This window comes from Suricata suricatta, chromosome 1 (assembly GCF_006229205.1).
Source record: "Suricata suricatta isolate VVHF042 chromosome 1, meerkat_22Aug2017_6uvM2_HiC, whole genome shotgun sequence".
NCBI classification, from domain to species: Eukaryota; Metazoa; Chordata; class Mammalia; order Carnivora; family Herpestidae; genus Suricata; species Suricata suricatta.
In genome coordinates, this window is record NC_043700.1 from 71,508,863 (window position 1) to 71,522,367 (window position 13,505).

Genomic DNA, 13,505 nt, shown 5'->3' on the forward strand with positions numbered 1-13,505 from the left:
AAAGTCTGGGATTGTGATGCCTCCCATTTTGGTTTTCTTCTTCAATATAACTTTGGCTAAATGGGGTCTTTTGTGGTTCCATATGAATTTGAGGATAGTTTGTTTTAGTTTTGAGAAGAATATTGGTGCAATTTTGATGGGGATTGCACTGAATGTGTAGATTGCTTTGGGTAGTAATGACATTCAGCTCAGGTCATGATCTCTCATTCATGAGTTCGAACCCTGCGTGGCTCTCTGTGCTGACAGCTCAAGCCTAAAGCCTGCTTCAGATTCTGTCTCCCTCTCTCTCTGCCCCTCCCTCGCTCACGCTCTGTCTCTCTAAAATAAATAAACGTTAAAAAAAAAAAAAAAGCTATATCTGGATTCTTGACTGTGCAGGTGGCTAGTACTCCCTAATCCCCAGGCTGTTCAACTCTGAAAGGACTTGGGCTTCTTTCAAGGTTTACAAAAATTTTCAAAATAACTACAAAATAAAAGGTAGACCATCACAACAACCAATACAGTGATCTTGTAGGACTCTAACTCATATTTACTCCTGTGGAATGTGCACACCCTCTGATCTGAGAATTCAAAGTAAACAAAATTAAAGTAATTTACAAAGGAAAAAAGGGCATTCTCCACAATGTTAACAATGATTATTTCTGGAGGAATCGATCACAGGGGATTTTTCTTCTGTGAATATATGTGTTTTCCAAATCTTCTACTCTACAAAAAAAATTATTTCTTTTTATCAGATGCAAAGTGTTTGTTTATCTATTTTAAGAATACTATACCTAACTACTATTGAGGATCAGGATCGATTTCCTCAAGGCCAAGTCCCTTAAGGAGCCAAGAGTCAGTATGCAAAAAGCAGCTCTCCACCAGTACCCCTTTCCTTTGCCTTCACCTCCTCTTCTGAGAGGTTTAATGACCAACTCTCTCCCCAGAGTCCCACAGCATTTACACTCTGTACCACATGGTGCTCGGTACCTTTCTGCTGCCAGCTGGATGGATGCATTCCCTAGCGCTCAACACTTCTGTCTTCCAGTCCTGGCTACTTTCAACAGGAACTGCATTTTACATGTATTTTATAGACCTCTCCAGAGGTTAGCACAGATCTCTCAACACAGCAGACATCCGATACCTATTTGTTAAACATAAATGAAATAACTCATCAGTCAATTAATTAACAGTAAACCCAGGCTTCTGCCTATTTGCCTTTAAAGGTAGTACTGTAGGGGCACCTGGGTGGCTCAGTCGGTTAAGTGTCTGACTTTGCTGCTTCAGATTCTGTCTCCCTCTCACTCTGTCCCTCCCTGCTAGTACTCTCTCTCTCTCAAAAATAAACAAACATTAAAAAAAAATTTAGAGGTAGCACTGTATTCTGTGTAATAACACAGGCTGAGATGTGGTCCCACTGACTGAAGGGAAGGGTTTCAAAAAACACCCACAGCACAGGAGGAAGAAATGGCTTTTCCACCTCAGCCTTGACTCCCAAAGTAAGGGAACAGACCCGGGGGTGCCACATCTCAAGAGAGTAATGAAATCCACTCCAGTTCCTGCATTATTCCCATGGAAAATCCTGTGACGTTAGCTGTGGACTCCTAATCCAGCTTTACTATCCCATAGAGAATTCAATCAGCAAACAGTAAGAGGCGAGAGGAGCTGATCCCTCCTGGGGGACGACCTGCCGCCTTTGGTGACAGCAGAGGAGATCTCGGTTTACAAAGGCTGTGAAGCACTGGCAGCGTTTTCAGGGATCCGAGACAAAGCGCTACTATTACAGCGACGCTGAAGATGGGCTAATCATAGAGGAAGCATCCTTATATTCTTTGGCTTCAATAGCCTTAATTATATTTACTGTGAATTCTCAAACCAGTGGGTGTACATATGTGCGAAGAAAAATAGGAGTTGTGTGTGTAAAATTAATTTTACTGGGTACTGGGAAGCCACTGTGAATTTGGAATTGTTAAACTGAGCTCCTCCTGAGTCAAGTTATCATCTATACAAACCGGAGTTTGGGACGGCAAAGCGGGGAGGCAGTGGATAGGACTGTGATTTGACCTCCCAATGCGACTGGGTGGCTCTGACCCAAACCACAGGAAAGAATGATTTTTGTTTCAATACTGTAAGCCACCAGAAATTGCTGTTGGGGTGAAGGGAAATTCACACAAGTGAACAAGAAAAATAAACCCTACATAAAATTTTCCATTTTTACACACAAATAAAAGCTAAAGGATGCGTTTATCAATATTCCTGGGGCGCCTGGGTGGCTCGGTTGGTTAAGCCTCTGAGTTTGGCTCAGGTCATAGTTTCATGGTTCATGGGTTCAGGCTCTGCACTGGACTCGGTGCTGACAGCTCAGAGCCTGGAGCCTGCTTCAGATTCTGTGTTTCCCTCTCTCTCTGCCCCTCACCCACCATCCATCTGTGTGTGTGTGTGTGTGTGTGTGTGTGTGTGTGTGTCTCAAAAATAAACATAAAAAATGTTATTCCTGACGCAACCTCTTTGACTCTAATCTTTTGGTAGCAGTAATGCAACAATGATGGTCAAATAGAACTCCTCCATGATTTCAAAAATGCTCTTTAGGAAAGTGTCAACACGTCTCTGAGGTTTGTGTTCTACAACCACCTCTGCTTGGGATTTCTAATTTGCCTAACTTGCTCCATTTTCTCCACTGGACTGTAATTGTTAGGTGTGTGTTTTAAGCAAACACAGCTGTCAACACTTAGGCAAATCAAAATTTGCCACGGTGGGGGGGGGGGTGTAGAGGAGATAACAAACTTACTAGCCTTTGCAGCCTTGCAGTGAGAAATGCATGCATTTTGGCATACCTGGTCCTGTATTACACTCGCAGACCCGAAGTTACCTACAGCAGCAAAGTTCTTGGCCCAAATAGGACGAAAACAGCTGCCAGTCTTACACACCCATGACTCCAGTGCTTCCTGGTGAGCCTCCAAGGTGATAAGCTCAAATCGAGAGGCATATAAATACCATATCACAGCCCTTTGAGAATCTACTTTTTTTATTTAACCTAGTGATAATTAAAAGGCCATAGTTTATCACTACCTTCCTACCACAAAATCAAAAGGGCACTGCATTATACCTGAAAGCTTTGATACCTAGTAATACCATCTCTACTATCAAAAAAGAAGAAAAACAAAAACAAAACAGAAAATAGGAAGTGCTGGCAAGGATGTGGAGAAACTGGAGCCCCTGCGAACTACTGGTGGGAATGTGAAAAGGTACAACTGCTATGGAAACCAGTATGGAGCTTCCTCAAGAAAGTAAGCATTAATTAATAGAATTACTCTATGATCCAGCAAACCCAATTCTAACTATATACCCAAAAGAACTGAAAGCAGCATTATTCACAAGAACTCAAAAGTGGAAGCAAGCCAAATGTCCATCAATGGATGAATCAACTAAAAAATATGTACAATGGCATATTCTGTCATTAAAAAGAAGGAAATTCTGATACATGCTACAACATTGCATGAACCTTGAGATATTATGTGCAATGAAATAGATCAGTCACAAAAGAAAATAAATACTGTAGGATTTCATGTATATGAGGTACCTAGAGCAGTCAAATTCATAGAGATACAATCCAGCATGGTGGTTGCTAGGGAATGGGGGAAAGAATGGGGTATAGAGTTTCAGTCTTGAAAGATGTCAAAACTTCTGGGATGGATGGTGATGATGGTCACACAACAATGTGTATATACTTAATGCCACTGAACTGTACATCTTTAAATTGTTAAAATGGTAAAATGTGTGTTACGCATTATAGTAGTTCTCTAGGGCTACCATAACCAAGTTCCACAGACAAGGTGGCTTAAACAACAGAAGTTATTTTCTGGAAGTTACAAGTGCAAGATCAAGGCGTCAGCACAGCTGGGGCCTTCTGAGGCCTCTCTCCTTGGAATACTGGTGGCCACCTTCTCCCTGTGTCTTCACATGGCTTTCCTTCAGCCACTGTGTCCAAATTTCCCTCTTCTTACCAGGGTCCATACTGGATTAGGACCCATACTAATGATCTCATTTTAACTCTGTTACCTCTTTAAAGGGGCTGCCTCCAAATACAGTCACATTCCAAGGTACTGGAGGTTAGGGCTTTGACCTGTGAATTTACAGACAGGGAATTCAGCCAATGTCATGTATATTTTACCACATTAAAAAAAAAAAAACTGGAGTAGACATGCGGAAAAGAAGAGCCTATGGGAAGGCCCTGCAGAAGGAGAAGGATGGTGACTAAAGGAGGTGAAAGAAGGCCCACAAGCCTGCTGCGAAGGGGAAAGTGGCAGCTAGCATGATCAACAGAAGAGAAACGAAAAGACAATCCTTGAAAACTCATTCCAAAATTTACAAAAACTCAAAAATTAAAAAAAAAAGTACACCTTCTTCAAAGAACAGCCACGACAAAGAATAGGCAGCTTATTTAAAAGCAGTACTGCTAGTTACCATACATGGGTAATTTGAATTAACTTTTAAACTTTTTTTAAGTAAAAAAATTTTTTTTAATATTTATTTATTTTCGAGAGAAAGAGCATGAATGGGGGATGAGCAGAGAGAGAGGGAGACACACAATCTGAAGCAGACTCCAGGCTCCGAGCTGTCAACGTGGAACATGAGATCATGACCTGAGCCGAAGTCAGATGCCGACTCATTCACCCAAGTGCCCCTGAATTAACTTTTGAAAGACTCCTCTGCACTCAAAAAATACACTACTTCTCAATGTCATCTTTGCATTTTTGTTAGTGTCCTAAGTTTTCCAAAACTTTTTTCCCAAACTTGGGTTGTTGTTTTTTTAATTAACATTATAGTGAAACACTCATAAAATTTACCATTTTAACCATTCTATGAAGTTTATTTATAGAAATATCACCACGTTAGAGAAAATATCCCTAAAGTTAACCTCAGGGTACATTGTTAAATAGAGAAAAGACTGGGCAGTAACTAATGCTATCATTTTTACATAAAGCCAACTGACTTTTCAATTCAATCTCAGAAAATTTCTGAAATGTGTTAAGCACAGAGTCAAGAAAAATACCAGGGCTCTACATTAAAGATCTGGATCAGCATTCACAGCCGAAACCCCCTACTGGCCGCGCTGGCCAGCCTGCGGTGTGGTTCTGCCAAAACAGACCCGCTGGCACCCAGCATCCCACGCACCGTGCTCCAACCACAATAGTACGCATTCCAGAGAAAACGTTCTGAGTCACCTGATGTCAGACAAAATTTTTCACAATAAAGGTAGATTGGGAGAGAAGGCATAATGACTGCAAAATGTTTGAAGTTCTAAAACTTACTTCTCAATTTTGTCCAAGAGGAATCACAACCAGAAAGAGAAAGAAAGAACACCATAATCATATAGGCAGAAAACCAACTACTGGACGTGAGCACTGCCTCTTCCTCCTGGTACGATGGGGTCTGCCCACCAAAAACTAAATCCCATCACATATTATAGATATGCATACACTCACCTACGGATCCAAGCTATGGAAGAAACACCCACCAGTTCATAAGAGAAGACTAACTGAAAAGGGCGCGTAGGTGGCTCAGTGGATTAAGCACTGAACTCTTGATTTAGGCCCAGGTCACAATCTCATGGTTCAGGAGTTTGAATCCTGCATCAGGCTCTGTACTGTGAGTGCAGAGCCTACTTGGGATTCCCTCTCTCTCTCTCTCTCTCTCTCTCTCTCTCTCTCTCTCTCAAAGTAGATAAACATTTAAAAAAAAAAAGAGAGAGAAGACAAACTTTCACAGAAGAAAAAGCATAAAAGATTAATAGCCATATGAAAATACATCTCTAACCTCGTTAATTAAAATCACAATAATGTAAATTATACGACACATAAATTACATCTCAGTTTTTTAAACAAACAATAAGGTAAAATTTCACATCTACCAGACAGGCAAAATGTTTTAGAAATCTGATCACACAAATGTTGTCCAGCCACAGGCAATGTCCTACATCCTATAAAACCACTGCAAACCGTCGTCATCACCTAGTAAAACAAAACACGGATCATCTCTATGACCCAACAATTCCACTCCTAGGTTTATACTTTAGAGCAGCTCTAGCACATATACAATAGGAACCATGTTCACACCAGTCTTTCTCATGATTGCAAAAGTTGACACAAATGTCCCTCAGTAATAGAAAAGATCATTAAATATGGTATATTCCTATGATGCAATTCTATACAGCAAATAAAATACAGCTTTGTGAATAAATATGGATGAGTCTCAAAAATATAATCTTGAATAAAAGGACAAGGTACAGAAGAATGCATGTTACAGGATTGCATGTATACAAAGAGTAAAAGCAGCTAAGATTAAACAATATATTGTTTAGAGATAAATACACATATGGCAAGTCCTTTTATTTTTTAAATTTTTTAATGTTTGTTTTTGAAAGAGAGAGACAGAATGTGAGTGGGGGAGGGGCAGAGAGAAAGGGAGACACAGAATCCAAAGCTGGCTCCAGGCTCTGAGCTGTAGGCACGGAGCCTGATGTGGGGCATGAACTCAGGAACAGGGAGATCACATGATCTAAGCCGAACTCAGACACTTAACCAACTGAGCCACCCAGATGCCCCCAGGGCAAATCCTTAAAAAAAAAAGGCAAGAGAATGGCTAAAAATTAAATAATGGTTAGTTTCTACAGTAAGCAGAAGAGATGGAGAAGAGTTTCACATGTACTGAAAAAATAATATTCCATTTTTCAAGCTATCTAGTAAGCACCAGTATTCATTTTATTATTTTTATTTAAATCATACATACATTGATATATACTCTTTTGTATGTGTGTGTGTGTGTATATATATATATAGATATCATTTTAAAAAGTAAAAGAACCCAAACACCAAATGCAATTTTTTTTAAATAACCTGATAATGTTTCAGTGTCAAAACAGTTGGGTGCCTCTCCTGAATTCCTAATGAAGTGAAGCTTCCAAAACAAAAACAACAACAACAGCAAACGGAAGCATTTCAGGAGATTAAAAAAAGTGTGCTGAGAGAGAACTCCAAATGGACCATAGATTTCAACACAGCCTAGAGAACAGGAAAAGGGAATGTGCTGACAGATGGAGCCTGAGCAGCAAGCAGCTACCCAAAGACCACCACGGAGACAATCTGCTCCACAGAATCCCAGGGAGACTCCGGGCTCAGACACAACAGGTATCACGGAGGGAGGAGACTGACACAGAGCAGGAAATAAGGGGACAACGCGATGACAGTTCGAGTGACCATCCCCACTTCCCTCAGCCTCTCACAGAGCCTCCAGGCAGCGTGACTAAGTATCATGACAGACAAAACATCTGGGGTTCATCTCTAAAAGAACAGAACCAATTGTGACAGTAGGGAGTGAGAGAAGCCTCAGGAAGGCTTCCGATGTGAATTTTGGTCCCCTCGGAATAAAGCCTCATCACTTGGGCATTTGGAGAAGAAGAAAAGCTGCCAGGTGACTACTCAGCCTCTCCCGGCCCTGCCTCCCCACAAATCTGTTTAGAATTGCTACTTAGGGGAACAGTACAGCTGGAGGGAAGATCTTTTTAAACAGTAGAGCAAACTCTCACAGTTTTTCATTCTTTAATCATGCAAAGGCAGGGGCACCTGGGTGGCTCAATAGGTCAAACATCTGACTTCAACTCAGGTCATGATCTCGTGGTTCATGAGTTCATGCCCTGCAGCAGGCTTTGCTGACAGCTCAGAGCCAGGAGCCTGCTTCAGATTCTGTCTCCCTCTCTCTCTGCCCCTCCCCCACGCTCACTCTGTCTTTCCCTCAAAAATAAACAAACATTTTTAAAAATTATGAAAAGGTAAACAAGCCTACAGGGAAAATCAGTAACATGGGGTTGCAGGGGGAACCTGACATGAAGAAAAAACAGTTAATTCAGAAAAAAAGAAGAGTACTTTTAAAGGAAATCACTCTAATGTAACTCAAAGATTCCAAGAAGATACTACAGCCATTAAACAAGAATGAGACAAAATGAAAACAAAATGATTGGACAATAAAAAAGAACTTTTTAAATAATTTTGATGTGATTACCAAAATGAGAATTCAGTGAAACTACTGAAGATAAAAATAAGGAACTCTCTCAAAATGTGTAATGAAAAGACTATGAAAAATAGAAAAGACTGGAAACAAAGAACCAAAGCAGGAGATGCAGTATCCAAATAAAACCTGCCCAATCCGTACTGTGTTAAGTCTTCCCTAGCTCAACCCCAATAGGTCACTAAACCCAGGGTGGCTACTGATTCAGGAGATATAGATCCATTGGCAGAACTAAACCAATCCAAGTGCTCCTTTTGATATTCTGACTTAGGAAAAAATACAGGCTCTAACATGAGCCTAAAACCAAAGGTCATGTCAGTGCTAGCAGGTATAAATATGTTGGCCCATGTCAAAGAGAAGGGAATAGAGGGGCACCTGGGTGGCTCAGTTGGTTAAGCGTCTGACTTCGACTCAGGTCATGATCCCACAGTTCACAGGTTCAAGCCCCATGTCGGGCTCTGTGCTGATAGCCTGGAGCCTGCTTCAGATTTTGTGTCTCCCTCTATCTCTGCCCCTTCCCTGCTCAGGCTCTGTCTCTCTGTCTCTCAAAAAATAAACATTAATTAAAAAAAAAAAAAAGAGAGACAGGAATATAGATGTAGAGAAAGACAGAACAAGGGAGAGGCAATGTGACCATGATTCTTGACTTTTTACCCCATGCTATAGTCCCTAATGGGTTGACTGGTATCCCTAAGATTGGCTGTTAAATCCCACATTTCAAGAATTGTTCTTTAGTTTTTGTTTTTATTTAAGTGAACTGAGTGGGCTGCTATTCTTTGCAACCAATAAAACTGAGTAAAACAGCAGGTATCTCTTGTCTGGTACTGCACAGTAACCAAGAGATACCACATCATGTCTGTTCTACCATAGGAACACCCTGTCCTTCCGTTTACCCGTCATCTGTGCACAACACAATATTGGCTCCCACTGCTTGTCATTCTGTCAGCGTCCCACAAAAATGTGAGCTGTGTGGTATTGTTGAACATTATTAAGATTATATGTGATCAAACACTCCCAATAATTAAAATGTCAAAATCCAAGAGTAAACATACAGTGTATTCAATGAAAACTCGAAACTGTGGAACAGTTAGGAAGAGGAGGAGAAGGTTAACTCGGCTTACTATATGAACAAGAGAACAAATGGTTCAAGATTTGGAAAGAAAATGAACAAATTAACGTCTTTTGTATCCTCACAGAGTTTTTCAATCAGTCTGAAAAATTAAAAAGCCAGGCAAAACCCCCTCTTTTGATGACATGAATAAAGCTGATTTACTTAGAAAGGCCACAGAATGCCATTGTCTAGATTAATATGCACCGAACAAGAAAAAAATATTCTTTGAAGTTCAGAAAATGGAACAGAAACCTTTTGCATTATTTGGAAAGTAACTTTCACGCATTCCCTGGGTAATCAGAGTTGAAACACAGCGTAAGAATCTGAAGCTGATCCAAGACCCTAAGAAATGAATACCGTGCAGCTGAACACGGGCAACACGGCCACGGGTGAAGGTGAGAGATGCAGTGTGTTGGTCACATGGTTAGCAGCCACCAAGCCTGGTCCTTCCCAGACCTTCTGATTTCAGAAACCACTAAAATTACATATACATATATATACAGGTACACACACACACACACACACACACACACACACACCCATTCCACCAATACAACTGCCAATTTTCTAATTTTCAAAGTAAAGGTAATTCATTTGAAGCCATTACTACCATCATTATTACCAGATATTATTACCATAATATGATTTTTAAATTTTTTTTAACATTTATTCATTTTTGAGAAACAGAGCGTGAGTCAGAAAGGGGCAGAAAGAAAGAGAGACACAGAATCTAAAGCAGGCTCCAGGGTCTGAGCTGTCAGCACAGAGCACCATGCCAGGCTCGAACCCACGAACCACAAGATCATGACCTGAGCTAAAGTTGGACACTGACCTACCGAGCCACCCAGGCACCCCTGAATCTCATTTTTTTAATATTTTTAGAATGTTTATTTTTGAGTGAGAAAGTGTATAAGTGCATACACCCGAGGGAGGGAGGGGCAGGGGGGGGGGGGACAGAGGATCGAAAGCGGGCTCTGCGCTAGCAGCAGAGAGCCTGGAAATGGGACTCAAACTCTTGAACTGTGAGATCATGACGTGGGCTAAAGTCAGATGCTCAACCAACTGAGCCACCCAGACGCCCCACCATCATTTGATTTCTACAAAGGACATTTTAATGCCCGCTCCAAAAGAAGTAAAAAGAACTTGAACTTAGCACTTTCTGAAACCCTAGAGAACTTCATCACAGGCTAGTAAATACACTTACATCAAGTCAGTTTTGCACCACAGCTTAGCAGGTTTTGTGTTAGCTATGAGTTGTGATTCATTCCCTCATAAATTCATTACTATTTTAGCCTTTTCCCTCAAAAAGGTTATTACAAAGAAGAGAAGGGCGCCTGGGCAGCTCAGTTGGTTAAGCTACTGACTCTTGAGTTTCAGTTTAGGCCACAATCTCACTGTTCCGAGTTCGAGCCCAAAGTGGGGCTCTGCAATGGCACACCCCAACATCATTGGGATTCTCTCACCCTCTGTCTCTGCCTCTCCCCCACTCACTGTCTCTGTCTCAAATTAAATAAACTTAAAAAAAAAAAAAAGGCTGTTTGGGAAGATTCGGGCCCACCAAACCCATGGGACAATATACTGTCATTATTTCTGTTCCAAGACCTTTGATGCCAGTGACTGCCTAAATCCCCTAGAGAAAACTGCTCTAAGGTGTGGTTGCCAACTCCTCTAGGACTTTGCTCGTAGTAACATGAAAGTAGTGTCACTGGTGCAAAGTCATGAAAGGGAGTTGCTTTAGAAGAGAATCAGAGGTGATCTATTAATAAACATGTCCACTAGGCACCTGAAGATTCATTCATTTGCCCAAGAACATATATTGAGCCGCTACATGGCACCTACAATGTGCCGACACTTGAACAAAAAAAGATAAAGATTCCTGCCTTTGTGAAACTTATATTCAAGCAGGACAATAGAGACAAACAATAAACACAGTAAATACATTACATGGTATATAAGAAGTGCTTTGCAAGAAAGATATAAAAGGAAAAACAAAGATTGGTACTAATCTACAAAAAAAAATTTTTTTTAAACACTAATTTGAACCTTAGAGAATGGATGAGCTACCCAAGGAGTGGACCATGTGGCTAAAATATCCTCCACTTCTAAAATCCTACCATTCCAGATCATGGATTGACATAAATAACCTCAAGCTTCTTGTTTACACATAAGGTCAGATCAAAGGATCACAGAACTGTTGTGGCCCTGAAGAGATATCAGAGACCCACCACCATGCCACTGTCATCTTCCAATCGAGGAAATAAAGGCCCCCAGAATTTAGGTAAAGTCATCATATAGAGAAAGAGGATTGGGAGCAGAAAAGGAGTTCCAGAACTCTCTAGCCTTCTTTGTAACTTGTAACAATAGCCCTTTTGGTCACTTTAAAAGAGCTTCAAACTTGGGGCACCTGGGTGGCTCAGTTGGTTAAGCCTCCGGCTTTGGCTCAGGTCATGATCTCATGGTTCATGGGTTCGAGCCCTGTGTCAGGCTCTATGCCAACAGCTCAGAGCCTGAGGCCTGTCTTCAGATCCTGTGACTCCTTCTCTCTCTGCCCCTCCCCTTCTCAGGCTGTATGTATCTCTCTCTCTCTCTCTCTCTCTCTCTCTCTCTCTCTCTCTCTCTCTCTCAAAAAAAAAAACATTTTAAAAGAGCTTCAAACTCTACTGGGGGCAATGAAAAATATTTTTTAATTACATAAATATATGGTTTTGCCATATAATGGCAATAATTAAAACAGAAAGCACTTATATAGCACTTACTGTATAAGAGGAGGGTGCCAGATACTTCTCTAACTCCTGGTCATGAATAATAAACTCATTTAATCCTCAGAACAACCCTATGAGGCAGTCAGACTCCAGAGTCCCTGCTTTAATGCCATGCCACGCCCTTCTACTTCTTTATGCATAATAAATATCATTAATTAGGAAACTAAGGTCTAGGAATAGGAAACACTATTTCAAAGATATTCTTTCCAGACCCTAAGCAATTTTTTTTAATGAAATTCCAGTAAAGCAGGGGTTTGTGTTTTCGTTAATTGAACAAACCTTACATTTTAGTTTTCTGAGGAGAGTAAGGGAGAGAAAAACAAAATTTAAAAAGCTCCTTCTCTCATTAGAATTTTTCTTTCCTTTTTTATCCTTTTGCTTTAGAGAAAGAGAGAGCATGTGTGCAAGCTGGGGAGTGAGGCAGAGGAAGAGGGAGAGAAGCCCAAGCAGGCTCTACACAGGCTCGATGCCACAACCCTGGGACCATGGCCTGAGCCGAAATCAAGAGCCAGACACTCATCCAACTGAGCCACCCAGGCATGCTTCTGGTTAGAATTTTTCTAGGCACCTGATATTTAAAATTTTTACTATTATGGGGCGCCTGGGTGGCTCAGTCACTTAAGGGTCCGACTTCAGCTCAGGTCATGATCTCACGGTTCATGGGTTCGAGCCCCACGGCAGGCTCTGTGCTGACAGCTAGCTCAGAGCCTGGAGCCTGCTTCAGATTCTGTGTCTCCCTCTTTCTCTGACTCGCCCCTGCTCAAACTCTGTCTCTCTCTTTCGCAAAAATAAAATAAAACATTAAAAAAAATTTAATTTTACTATTAGAATCATGAGCTCACCAATAACATAATGGGGGATAACTGATAAAATACAACATATTTTTAAATATGTTGCCCCTTCTCTTGCAAATTTAATTATAAAGTAAAGATTGAAATCTTGCCATTAGTAACAACATGGATGGAACTAGAGTGTATTATGCTAAGAGAAGTCAGCCAGAGAAAGACAAGTATCACATGATTTCATTCATATGTAGGATTTAAGAAATACAACAGATGAACATAGGGAAAGGGAAGCAAAAATAATATAAAACAGAGAGGGAGACAAACCATGAGAGAGTCTTAACTACAGAGAACAAACTGAGGGTTGCTGGTAGGGTGTTAAGTTGGGGAAAGGGCTAAATGGGTGACAGGCATTAAGGAGGGCCCTTGTGGGGATGAGCACCGGTTGTCATTTTTTTTTAGCATTTTTTAGCAATATTTTATTTTTTTATTTTTGTTAATATTTTATTGTCAAATTGGTTTCCATACAAAACCCAGTGTTCTTCCCCATAATTGCCCTCCTACATCACCACCACCTCTTTTCCCCCCTCCCCCTTCCCCTTCAACCCTCAGTTCATTTTCAGCATTCAATAGTCTCTCAACTTTTGCGTCCCTCTCTCTCCCCAACTCTCTCTCCCTCTTCCCCTCCCCGGCTCTCCATTAGGTTTCTCCTGTTCTCCTGTTAGACCTATGAGTGCAAACATATGGTTTCTGTCCTTCTCTGCCTGGCTTACTTCACTCAGCATGACACCCTCAAGGTCCATCCAC

General features: G+C 41.0%; 1 protein-coding gene and 1 pseudogene across 1 annotated transcript in view; one reads left to right on the top strand and one right to left on the bottom strand.

Annotated features, from left to right (window-relative positions):
- The window catches only part of FAM160A1 (family with sequence similarity 160 member A1), a 265,800-nt gene that overhangs the window by 186,569 nt on the left and 65,726 nt on the right, over window positions 1-13,505 (bottom strand). The window lies entirely within an intron of this gene.
- The window catches only part of LOC115301123, a 63,300-nt pseudogene continuing 59,298 nt past the window's right edge, over window positions 9,504-13,505 (top strand).